Raw genomic sequence first — 13,964 nt, 5'->3', positions numbered from 1 at the left:
GGCCGGGTGGCTTTTTTCACGCAGCTCCGTCCATGTTGATATACGACTCCATGCGCGCCCACATCACGCTGGTTTTTAATATATTATTAAAGTTTGACTGACCTATCTGACTGTTTTTTTGACATTCCTTTAGCGCAGTTAGATGCGGCTTATAACACGGGGCGGCTTATAGGTGGACAAAGTTTTGAAATATGCCGTTCATTGAAGGCGCGGCTTATAACCCAGGGCGCCTTATGGTGCGGAAAATACGGTACATATATTTATTTGATTTTTTTAAATATAGATATTTTTTCTATAGTTTTTTAGAATATAAAAAAAAATATTAGAAAATAAAATGTCTTTGTACTTTTTTTTTTTTTATTATTTTATTTTCATTTAAGAACACAAAAGGTCAGGATGAGACCCTCAGTGTAAAATGTCTTATCATGAATAACTTATTTAAGATATCAAAACAAAACCTTTTACTTGCGATCAATTACGAGTTAACTAATGACATAATGCGACTCATCGCGATTCAACATTTGATAGTGTTGGAATAATTGTTTGTAAGTTATCACAAAAGAAACATTATATTACATTATGTTCCTGATGAGAAGATGAAGGCTGTCTTTCGAGGCCTAACAAGAGGAAGAAGGCTCGTAAAACTCCACTGTGATTTCAACACGGACAGATGGCAGGATCTGCTCAACTTCCAGAGGAACTCTCTTTGAAGTGTTAAACGAACTCTCTCTGAAGTATTTCACAAACTCTCTTCCAACTATTTGGTAACCGAGGTCAACGCTATTTACGACCCGCTGCCCTCTTGAAGTTGCTGTGGTCAGGAGACGGGAGGGGTTATCCATTGTCCTCCAACACCTGCCCCAGCTGGATCCAGGAAGAGCCCAAGCCCGAGAAATCCTCTTCTTGGTCTTCAAAGCAACCGAAAACAATGACTGTTTTACATACTCCCCATTCCTGCTGTGACATGTGTTGGTGCGTGAACATTGAACATCTGAATAAATGAGGAGACGAAAACCTTCTTCGTCAGAGCATGGTGCAGGACTGTACAGAGAGTGCAGTGGCCATGTCTCTCCTCAATATTGAGTCCAAATTGAATTCTGTCTCTGTTTGATTCCTTGCCTTTTGTCTTGTTTAATAGATGTCCTCAGTGTTTGAACGTGACAGATAGGTTTGACAGCTATTATAAAAACATCAAGGACAGCCATCCTTTAGTTTTATTGACTATTTCCCAAAGTAGATGAGTGTCAGCGGACTTCAGCTGAGAAGCGAGCACACGCTGGACTGGTCCTTGGCCGGAAACACTTTTTATAAATACGATTTAATAGCAGAATATTCATAAGAAACTTTAGAGACTCACTGGAACCACAACCAGAGTTCATTGGCAGGTCACGTGCTTTTATTTTGGTCTTGGCTGTCTTCTCATGCTCATATTTGAGGCCTGTGCTGACTTTGGTGTGCGTGTGCGTGTGTGTGTGTGTGTGTGTGTGTGTGTATGTGTGTGTGTGTGTGTGTGTGTGTGTGAGCCCCCCCGCAGAGACTCCCCTTGCAGTCCGAGCTCCCACAATTCCTCAGCTCTGGCTAAGCGAGGACAAATAAGCCAATCAGCATGAAGCGTTCCAGGGACCCCCCGCGTGTATGTCCGCCTAATTGTGACTTATTTCTATCATATCATCGTGACTTATTAGTCACATTTAATTGTGACTAACAAGTCACCTATAATTGTGACTTATTAGTCACGTGTAATTGTGACGTATTTCTGACACGCCTGCTTTGCTCTCACACTCTTTTCCAAAATAGCGTGAGAGCAAAGCAGAAGAAAATGATATTTTCTCTCCTCATCTATTCAACTTTATCATCTACTCCGAGGTGTGTGTGTGTGTGTGTGTGTGTGTGTGTGTTCAGGGTATACCCCGCCTTCCGCCCAAATGCAGCTGGGATAGGCTCCAGCACCCCGAAAGGGACAAGCAGTAGGAAATGGATGGATGGATGTTCACTTCCTGTTTACACCAACGACTTCTGAACACAACATTTCTCTTAATAAGTACTTAAGTCACTTAGATTCCATTCCCATTAACCCCAATTTAACCCAAACTCAAACCCTACAATCTTAATCTAACCCAAACGCAAACCCTACAACCCTAATTTAACCCAAACTCAAACCCATTAACCCCAATTTAACCCAAAATCAAACCCATTAACCCCAATTTAACCCAAACTCAAACCCTACAACCTTAATCTAACCCAAACTCAAACCCTACAACCCCAATTTAACCCAAACTCAAACCCTACAACCTTAATTTAACCCAAACTCAAACCCATTAAACCCAATTTAACCCAAACTCAAACCCTACAACCTTAATTTAACCCAAAATCAAACCCATTAACCCCAATTTAACCCAAACTCAAACCCTACAACCTTAATCTAACCCAAACTCAAACCCTACAACCCCAATTTAACCCAAACTCAAACCCTACAACCCTAATTTAACCCAAACTAAAACCCTTTAACCCCAATTTAACCCAAACTCAAACCCTACAACCCCAATTTAACCCAAAATCAAACCCACTAACCCCAACTTAACCCAAACTCAAACCCTACAACCCCAATTTAACCCAAACTCAAACCCTACAACCCTAATTTAACCCAAACTAAAACCCTTTAACCCCAATTTAACCCAAACTCAAACCCTACAACCCCAATTTAACCCAAAATCAAACCCACTAACCCCAACTTAACCCAAACTCAAACCCTACAACCCCAATTTAACCCGAACTCAAACCCTTTAAACCTAATATAACGCAAACCATTTAACCCTAATTTAACCCTAATTGAATATACATATATATATATATATATATATATATATATATATATATGTATATATATATATGTATATATATATACAGTCACTTAGATTCCATTCCATTCCATTCCCATTAACCCCAATTTAACCCAAACTCAAACCCTACAATCTTAATCTAACCCAAACGCAAACCCTACAACCCTAATTTAACCCAAACTCAAACCCATTAACCCCAATTTAACCCAAACTCAAACCCTACAATCTTAATCTAGCCCAAACGCAAACCCTACAACCCTAATTTAACCCAAACTCAAACCCATTAACCCCAATTTAACCCAAAATCAAACCCATTAACCCCAATTTAACCCAAACTCAAACCCTACAACCTTAATCTAACCCAAACTCAAACCCTACAACCCCAATTTAACCCAAACTCAAACCCTACAACCTTAATTTAACCCAAACTCAAACCCATTAAACCCAATTTAACCCAAACTCAAACCCTACAACCTTAATTTAACCCAAAATCAAACCCATTAACCCCAATTTAACCCAAACTCAAACCCTACAACCTTAATCTAACCCAAACTCAAACCCTACAACCCCAATTTAACCCAAACTCAAACCCTACAACCCTAATTTAACCCAAACTAAAACCCTTTAACCCCAATTTAACCCAAACTCAAACCCTACAACCCCAATTTAACCCAAAATCAAACCCACTAACCCCAACTTAACCCAAACTCAAACCCTACAACCCCAATTTAACCCAAACTCAAACCCTACAACCCTAATTTAACCCAAACTAAAACCCTTTAACCCCAATTTAACCCAAACTCAAACCCTACAACCCCAATTTAACCCAAAATCAAACCCACTAACCCCAACTTAACCCAAACTCAAACCCTACAACCCCAATTTAACCCGAACTCAAACCCTTTAAACCTAATATAACGCAAACCATTTAACCCTAATTTAACCCTAATTGAATATACATATATATATATATATATATATATATATATATATATGTATATATATATATGTATATATATATATGTATATATATATATATATGTATATATATATATGTGTATATATATATATATATATATATATATATATATATATATATATATATATGTATATATACATATATATATACATACATATATATATATATATATATATATATATATATATATATATATATATATATATATATATATATATATATATATATATATATATATGCATGTGTGGGAAAAAAATCACAAGACTATTTCATCTCTACAGGCCTGTTTCATGAGGGGGTTCCCTCAATCGTCAGGAGATTTAAAAAAAAAAAAAATCTCCTGACGATTGAGGGTACCCCCCCTCATGAAACAGGCCTGTAGAGATGAAATAGTCTTGTGATTTTTTTCCCACACATACATATATTGCGCTCTACTACGGTATCGAGCACTATTTTTTGGATAAACTTATTAAGACATATATATATATATATATATATATATATATATATATATATATATATATATATATATATATATATATATATGTATGTGTGGGAAAAATCACAAGACTACATTTTTCCCACACATACATATATTGCGCTCTACCACGGTATCGAGCACAACTTTTTGGATAACCTTATTAATATATATATATATATATATATACCTTATTAATATATATATATATATATATATATATATATATATATATATATATATATATATATATATATATATATATATATATATATATATCAGTGACGTGCAGTCACTAGAGGCAGGTGAGGCTGGGCCTCACCTGCCATCATGGAAAGAAAAAAAAATGTAAAAAGAAAACATTTTTATTAAATTGTTATATGTATCCAGTGATTATACTATAAAGTTATTTTCCATTTAACTTCACCAGTTTTAGATTATTTTTATTCAAAATCGCTGAATTTTCACATTTGCCGTTCAAATACTGAGAAGAGACGGTGCGGTGAACAGCAGCCAGTTGAGGCACGTCACTCAGTGCCTCAACATGGATTCCGGACTCGGCTAACTGCTGGCCTGCTGTGCAGTGAGACTGTATTGCTATATGAATTATATTATACATTTCCATAGTTTAGTTAGCTGAGGTATATAATGTACAGTGTATTTTGTCAACAACTGTATGTGTGTAACGTATTTCTTGTGCTGAGCGATCATAAAACGGCTGCAAAAGACGCACTGGCTGAGGCTCCAGTAACCCCGCCTCCTGCACCCCCGCCGTAGAATTGTTATATCAACTAAAGGCCACACTTAAACTTTCCACGTGCAAGATTGAATCTATTTAAAAAAGTTATTTCATAAGAAGCCAAAAAGTGCAAAAACAATAATGTTGGTGTTGGAGGAGTTGTGAATGACTGCAGGGACACAACATTAGATACACCTGCAGACTGCAGGTGTACCTAATTCACAACTCCTCCAACACGAACATTATTGTTTTTGCACTTTTTGGCTTCTTATTAAATAACTTTTGTAACCTATTTTCATGGGCTTTCCTCTTTGTGATGTTAAGTTCCTGTTATGCGCTGTTATACAGTATATGCCTTGAGCTCTTATTTTGAAGGCGCTAAGAGCGGAAGTGATGTCACGTTGCGGAGGTTTTTGAAAGAAGGTAAATAAAGTGGTCCTCGTGTAAACTGGAGCCTCCGTGTTTGTTATTTTGTAGTTTCATACAGTATAGGCCACATTTATAAACCCTCGGTTACACTTTTTTAAATAGATTCAATCTTGCACGTGGAAAGTTGAAGTGAGGGCTTTAGTTGTGGACTTCATTTATAAGTAAAGGTAAGACCATAATAACGTTTTTTTTAATTAAATGTGTTTTTTTGTGTGCTACAGTTTGTATGTGTAAAGTTAAAGTTAAGTTAAAGTAGCAATGATTGTCACACACACACTAGGTGTAATGACATTTGTCATATATATGTATATATATATGGTGTGTATATATATATATATATATATATATATATATATATATATATATGTATATATATATATATATATATATGTGTATATATATATATATATATATATATATGTATATATATATATATATATATATATATATATATATATATGTATATATATATATATATATATATATATATATATATATATATATATATATATATATATATATATATAGTTAATTTGTATGTACAGCTGACTAAAAAACATTGTTTTGTTGAAAGCTAGAAGTTTGTTTATAGAATCCACGTGGGACTAGATAACGAGGAGAAGCAGCAAGTAGGCTAATAACATATGAAACAACATTTTCATATCGGCATTCATTAGAATATGATGCCAAAAACATCCCGTGTGCCAGTTATGAGGATCACATCATGTAATCAGCATCAACACACGTTGTCCAACAACACAACACCACAGTGATGGTACACACAACAACACAACACCACAGTGATTGTACACACAACAACACAACACCACAGTGATGGTACACACAACAACACAGCACCACAGTGATGGTACACACAACAACACAACACCACAGTGATGGTACACACAACAACACAACACCACAGTGATGGTACACACAACAACACAACACCACAGAGATGGTACACACAACAACACAACACCACAGAGATGGTACACACAACAACACAACACCACAAAGATGGTACACACAACAACACAACACCACAGTGATGGTACACACAACAACACAACACCACAGTGATGGTACACACAACAACACAACACCACAGTGATGGTACACACAACAACACAACACCACAGTGATGGCACACACAACAACACAACACCACAGTGATGGTACACACAACAACACAACACCACAGAGATGGTACACACAACAACACAACACCACAGTGATGGTACACACAACAACACAACACCACAGAGATGGTACACACAACAACACAACACCACAGTGATGTACACACAACAACACAACACCACAGTGATGTACATACAACAACACAACACCACAGTGATGGTACACACAACAACACAACACCACAGTGATGGTACACACAACAACACAACACCACAGTGATGTACACACAACAACACAACAACACAGTGATGGTACACACAACAACACAACACCACAGAGATGGTACACACAACAACACAACATCACAGTGATGGTACACACAACAACACAGCACCACAGAGATGGTACACACAACAACACAACACCACAGTGATGTACACACAACAACACAACACCACAGTGATGTACATACAACAACACAACACCACAGTGATGGTACACACAACAACACAACACCACAGTGATGGTACACACAACAACACAACACCACAGTGATTGTACACACAACAACACAACACCACAGAGATAGTACACACAACAACACAACACTACAGTGATAGTACACACAACAACACAACACCACAGAGATGGTACACACAACAACACAACACCACAGAGATGGTACACACAACAACACAACACCACAGAGATGGTACACACAACAACACAACACCACAGAGATGGTACACACAACAACACAACACCACAGAGATGGTACACACAACAACACAACACCACAGTGATGGTATACACACAACAACACAACACCACAGTGATGGTACACACAACAACACAACACCACAGTGATGGTATACACACAACAACACAACACCACAGTGATGGTATACACACAACAACAACACAACACCACAGAGATGGTACAACAACGTCAGTCTTTCATGCAAGAACACAAATGTGAGTCAAAGGTGAGTATTTGCACAGACGGGCGTGGCCCCGCCTGCCCTCACCCTCACACTCACATGAATATTTCATGGCATCATGGAGTCCGTGAGCACGTTTCCCCGCCTGGCAAGTGCATGATTAATTTAGTATTTAGATGTTTAAACAACGCGGGGACTCGCAGTCGCAGTTTGAGAGTAGAAGACAATAAATCATCATCAGCACGGTCATTGGCGGTCATGTGACTTCAGGGACGCTCGGGTTGTCGTGCAGCAGCTGCTCTCATGTCAAACACTCACAAGCCCAACGTTGACTACTTTTAACTGATAGGACTCAAGCACCAGTTAAAAGTAGTCATCCAAATAAGTAGTTCACAACTACCAAGTACTGAGTTAACAGCTTTTGTGTGTTTGTATCTTTGTTGTTGTGTACTTGTGAGGACACTCTCTAACCCTAACCCCAATTCAACCCAAATTCAAACCCTACAACCCTAATTTAACCCAAACTCAAACCCATTAACCTTAATTTAACACAAACGCAAACCCATATAACTGTAATTTAACCTCAATTTAACCCCTATAATCCTAATTTAACCTACACTGAAACCCTATTACCATAATTTAACCCAAATTCAAACCATGTAACCCTAATTTAACCCAAACTCAAACCCTACAACCTTAATTTAACCCAAACTCAAACCCTACAACCCCAATTTGACCCAAACTCAAACCCATTAACCCCAAATTAACCCAAAATCAAACCTATTAACCCCAATTTAACCCAAACTCAAACCCTACAACCCTAATTTAACCCAAACTCAATCCCTACAACCCTAATTTAACCCAAACCTAAACCCTAAAACCCCAATTTAACCCAAACTCAAACCCTACAACCTTAATTTAACCCAAACTCAAACCCATTAACCCCAATTTAACCCAAACTCAAACCCTACGACCCCAATTTAACCCAAACTCAAACCCTACAACCCCAATTTAACCCAAACTCAAACCCTACACCAATTTAGCCCAAATTCAAACCCTACAACCTTAATTTACCCCAAACTCAAACCCATTAACCTCAATTTAACCCAAACTCAAACCCTACAACCCTAATTTAACCCAAACTCAAACCCTTTAACCCCAATTTAACCCAAACTCCCTACAACCTTAATTTAACCCAAACTCAAACCCATTAACCCCAATTTAACCCAAACTCAAACCCTACAACCCCAATTTAACCCAAACTCAAACCCTACAACCCTAATTTAACCCAAACTCAAACCCTACAACCTTAATTAAACCCAAACTCAAACCCTACAACCCCAATTTAACCCAAACTCAAACCCTACAACCCCAATTTAACCCACACTCAAACCCTACAACCCCAATTTAACCCAAACTCAAATCCTACAACCCTAATTTAACCCAAACTCAAACCCTTTAACCCTAATATAACGCAAACCATTTAACCCTAATTTAACCCTAATTGAATCCAAACTCAAATCCTACAACCTTAATTTAACCTCAACTCAAACCCTACATCCTTAATTTAACCCAAACTCAAACCCTACAACCCCAATTTAACCCAAACTCAAACCGTACAACCTTAATTTAACCCAAACTCAAACCCATTAACCCCAATTGAATCCAAACTCAAACCCTACAACCCCAATTCAACCCAAAATCAAACCCACTAACCCCAATTTAACCCAAACTCAAACCCTACAACCCCAATTTAACCCAAACTCAAATCCTACAACCCCAATTTAACCCAAACTCAAACCCTACAACCCTAATTTAACCCAAACTATAACCCTACAACCCCAATTTAACCCAAACTCAAACCCTACAACCTTAATTTAACCCAAACTCAAACCCATTAAACCCAATTCAACCCAAACTCAAACCCTACAACCCCAATTTAACCCAAAATCAAACCCACTAACCCCAACTTAACCCAAACTCAAACCCTACAACCCCAATTTAACCCAAACTCAAACCCTTTAAACCAAATATAACACAAACCATTTAACCCTAATTTAACCCTAATTGAATCCAAACGCAAACCCTACAACCTTAATTTAACCTCAACTCAAACCCTACAACCTTAATTTAACCCAAACTCAAACCCATTAACCCCAATTTAACCCAAACTCAAACCCTACAACCTTAATTTAACCCAAACTCAAACCCATTAAACCCAATTTAACCCAAACTCAAACCCTACAACCTTAATTTAACCCAAACTTTCTTCTTTTTTTTTTTTCTTTCTTTAGTTTATTTGGAACATGAACACACTTACATCATAATACATCACACAATTTCATATCATTTCATTTTACATCATGCCCGAAAAGGAGTAGGAAGAAGCAAAGCTTATTTAATCCTACCCCTTTCCCACTTCAAGCGTTTACAAATATATAGAATCATTTACTGACCTTTTTATATAATAAAATAACATCTATGAATTAGTATACAACAGTTTTGTAATATGTAATTAATTAATTAATTCAGTCATTATTAACATACTGAGATGAAGAATATCTTATTTTCAAACTCAAACCCATTAACCCCAATTTAACCCAAACTCAAACCCTACAACCTTAATTTAACCCAAACTCAAACCCATTAAACCCAATTTAACCCAAACTCAAACCCTACAACCCCAATTTAACCCAAAATCAAACCCACTAACCCCAACTTAACCCAAACTCAAACCCTACAACCCTAATTTAACCCAAACTCAAACCCCTTAACCCTAATATAACGCAAACCATTTAACCCCAATTTAACCCAAACTCAAACCGTACAACCTTAATTTAACCCAAACTCAAACCCATTAACCCCAATTCAACCCAAACTCAAACCCTTTAACCCCAATTTAACCCAAACTCAAACCCCATAACCCCAATTTATCCCAAAATCAAACCCATTAACCCCAATTTGACCCAAACTCAAACCCTACAACCCTAATTTAACCTAAACTCAAACCCTACAACCCTAATTTAACCCAAACTCAAACCCTACAACCCTAATTTAACCCAAATCCAAACCCTACAACCCTAATTTAACCCAAACTCAAACCCTACAGCCCTAATATAACCCAAACTCAAACCCTACAACCTTAATTTAACCCAAACTCAAACCCATTAACCCCAATTTAACCCAAACTCAAACCCTACAACCCCAATTTAACCCAAAATCAAACCCACTAACCCCAACTTAACCCAAACTCAAACCTTACAACCCTAATTTAACCCAAACTCAAACCCTTTAACCCTAATATAACACAAACCATTTAACCCCAATTTAACCCTAATTGAATCCAAACTCAAATCCTACATCCTTAATTTAACCCAAACTCAAACCCATTAACCCCAATTTAACCCAAACTCAAACCGTACAACCTTAATTTAACCCAAACTCAAACCGTACAACCTTAATTTAACCCAAACTCAAACCCATTAACCCCAATTTAACCCAAACTCAAACCCTACAACCCCAATTTAACCCAAACTCAACCCCTACAATCCCAATTTAACCCAAACTCAAACCGTTCAACCTTAATTTAACCCAAACTCAAACCCTACAACCTTAATTTAACCTCAACTCAAACCCTACAACCTTCATTTAACCCAAACTCAAACCCATTAACCCCAATTTAACCCAAAGTCAAACCCGTTAACCCCAATTTAACCCAAAGTCAAACCCTACAACCTTAATTTAACCCAAACTCAAACCAATTAAACCCAATTCAACCCAAACTCAAACCCTACAACCCCAATTTAACCCAAACTCAAACCCTTTAACCCTAATATAACGCAAACCATTCAACCCTAATTTAACCCTAATTCAATCCAAACTCAAATCCTACAACCTTAATTTAACCTCAACTCAAACCCTACAACTTTAATTTAACCCAAACTCAAACCCATTAACCCCAATTCAACCCAAACTCAAACCGTACAACCTTCATTTAACCCAAACTCAAACCCATTAACCCCAATTTAACCCAAACTCAAACCCTAAAACCCCAATTTAACCCAAAATCAAACCCATTAACCCCAATTTAACCCAAACTCAAACCGTACAACCCTAATTTCACCCAAACTCAAACCCATTAACCCCAATTTAACCCAAAATCAAACCCTTTAAACCTAATATAACGCAAACCATTTAACCCTAATTTAACCCTAACTCAACCCAAACTCAAACCCTACAACTCCAATTTAACCCAAACTCAAACCCTACAACCCCAATTTAACCCAAACTCAAACTCAAACCCTACAACCCCAATTTAACCCAAACTCAAACCCTACAACCCCAATTTAACCCAAACTCAAACCCTACAACCCCAATTTAACCCAAACTCAAACCCTACAACCCCAATTTAACCCAAACTCAAACCCTACAACCCTAATTTAACCCAAACTTAAACCCTACAACCCTAATTTAACCCAAACTCAAACCCTACAACCTTAATTTAACCCAAAATCAAACCCTACAACCCCAATTTAACCCAAACTCAAACCCTACAACCTTAATTAAACCCAAACTCAAACCCTACAACCCTAATTTAACCCAAACTCAAACCCTACAGCCCTAATTTAACCTAAACTCAAACCCTACAACCCTAATTTAACCCAAACTCAAACCCTACAGCCCTAATATAACCCAAACTCAAACCCTACAACCCTAATTTAACCCAAACTCAAACCCTACAACCTTAATTTAACCCAAACTCAAACCCATTAACCCCAATTTAACCCAAACTCAAACCCTACAACCCCAATTCAACCCAAAATCCAACCCACTAACCCCAATTTAACCCAAACTCAAACCCTACAACACTAATTTAACCCAAACTCAAACCCTTTAACCCCAATTTAACCCAAACTCAAACCCTACCACCCTAATTTAACCCAAAATCAAACCCATTAACCCCAATTTAACCCAAACTCAAACCCATTAACCCCAATTTAACCCAAACTCAAACCCTACAGCCCTAATTTAACCCAAACTCAAACCCTTTAACCCCAATTTAACCCAAACTCAAACTCCATAACCCCAATTTAACCCAAAATCAAACCCATTAACCCCAATTTGACCCAAACTCAAATCCTACAACCCTAATTTAACCTAAACTCAAACCCTACAACCCTAATTTAACCCAAACTCAAACCTTTTAACCCAAATTTAACCCAAACTCAAACCCATTAACCCCAATTTAACCCAAACTCAAACCCTACAACCCCAATTTAACCCAAAATCAAACCCACTAACCCCAATTTAACCCAAACTCAAACCCTACAACCCTAATTTAACCCAAAAATCAAACCCATTAACCCCAATTTGACCCAAACTCAAATCCTACAACCCTAATTAAACCCAAACTCAAACCCTACAACCCCAATTAAACCCAAACTCAAACCCTATAAACCCGGCAATGGCTCACTTTTTCACTTTTTCAAGCACTTTGTGCAATGTCTTGCAGCTGTGAGAATCTTCTCGCTGGCACCAGAGGGTGAAATCTTTGTACTGTGAACCATCAGTCAGAGCTTCAGTGCCTTGCTCAAGAGCCCGGGTTAAATCTCTTCATTGCAGTCACTGTGAATGTGATTATGTCGCTCGCTAACATGATCAGTGCACACTTCCACTCCATTAAAGATCCTGTATGTGTGTGTGTGTGTGTGTGTGTGTGTGTGTGTGTGTGTGTGTGTGTGTGTGTGTGTGTGTGTGTGTGTGTGTGTGTGTGCCCCCCCCATCGATTGGCGCAGTGATTTGCAGCAAACAATGAGATGTGCTGTGACAGTTTGTAACCGAGGTTAAAGATGGCAATTTAATTAAGTGTCAGAGGTCACATTAAATCCTGACCCTTGACCTCTGACCCCCCTGATTAGTGACAGGTTGTGTCGTAGGCAACATTGCGAGAGAATACGATTGCAACAATAAATAACCACGCGGGAAAATGACCAACATTTGTTTCCACTAAATGAAACATGATCGTCCAATGTCGTTAGAGGTCACAGTAATGAGCTGTTGAATGTACACACATCATGTAATCATAAACATTCTTTAGATTATTATTAATATTAGTGATGTTGCTGAAGTCTTTTGTTTTTTACACATGCAAATAATGACTAAATCATGTGAACTGGTCTTTGTGTTTGCACGTTAAGTATTTTTGGGACTATTTAAATTATATATACTCAAAATATCTTGTTTTAAAAACACATTTTTCTTCTTTTTAACTTTCATTTCACAACACAAAATCCCTTTTCTTAAAACGGCGTGTTCTGGAACAACATGGCAACGTTTGCTGTGGTCTGGAACAACATGGCACACCCACAACTATCAGCAACGCGTCCAATATTACTTCCAGATAATGTGTCATGAG

Source organism: Nerophis lumbriciformis, linkage group LG15, assembly GCF_033978685.3.
Source record: "Nerophis lumbriciformis linkage group LG15, RoL_Nlum_v2.1, whole genome shotgun sequence".
Lineage (NCBI taxonomy): Eukaryota > Metazoa > Chordata > Actinopteri > Syngnathiformes > Syngnathidae > Nerophis > Nerophis lumbriciformis.
The sequence above is the reverse complement of the archived record's forward strand: the minus strand, read 5'-3'. Positions refer to the sequence as shown.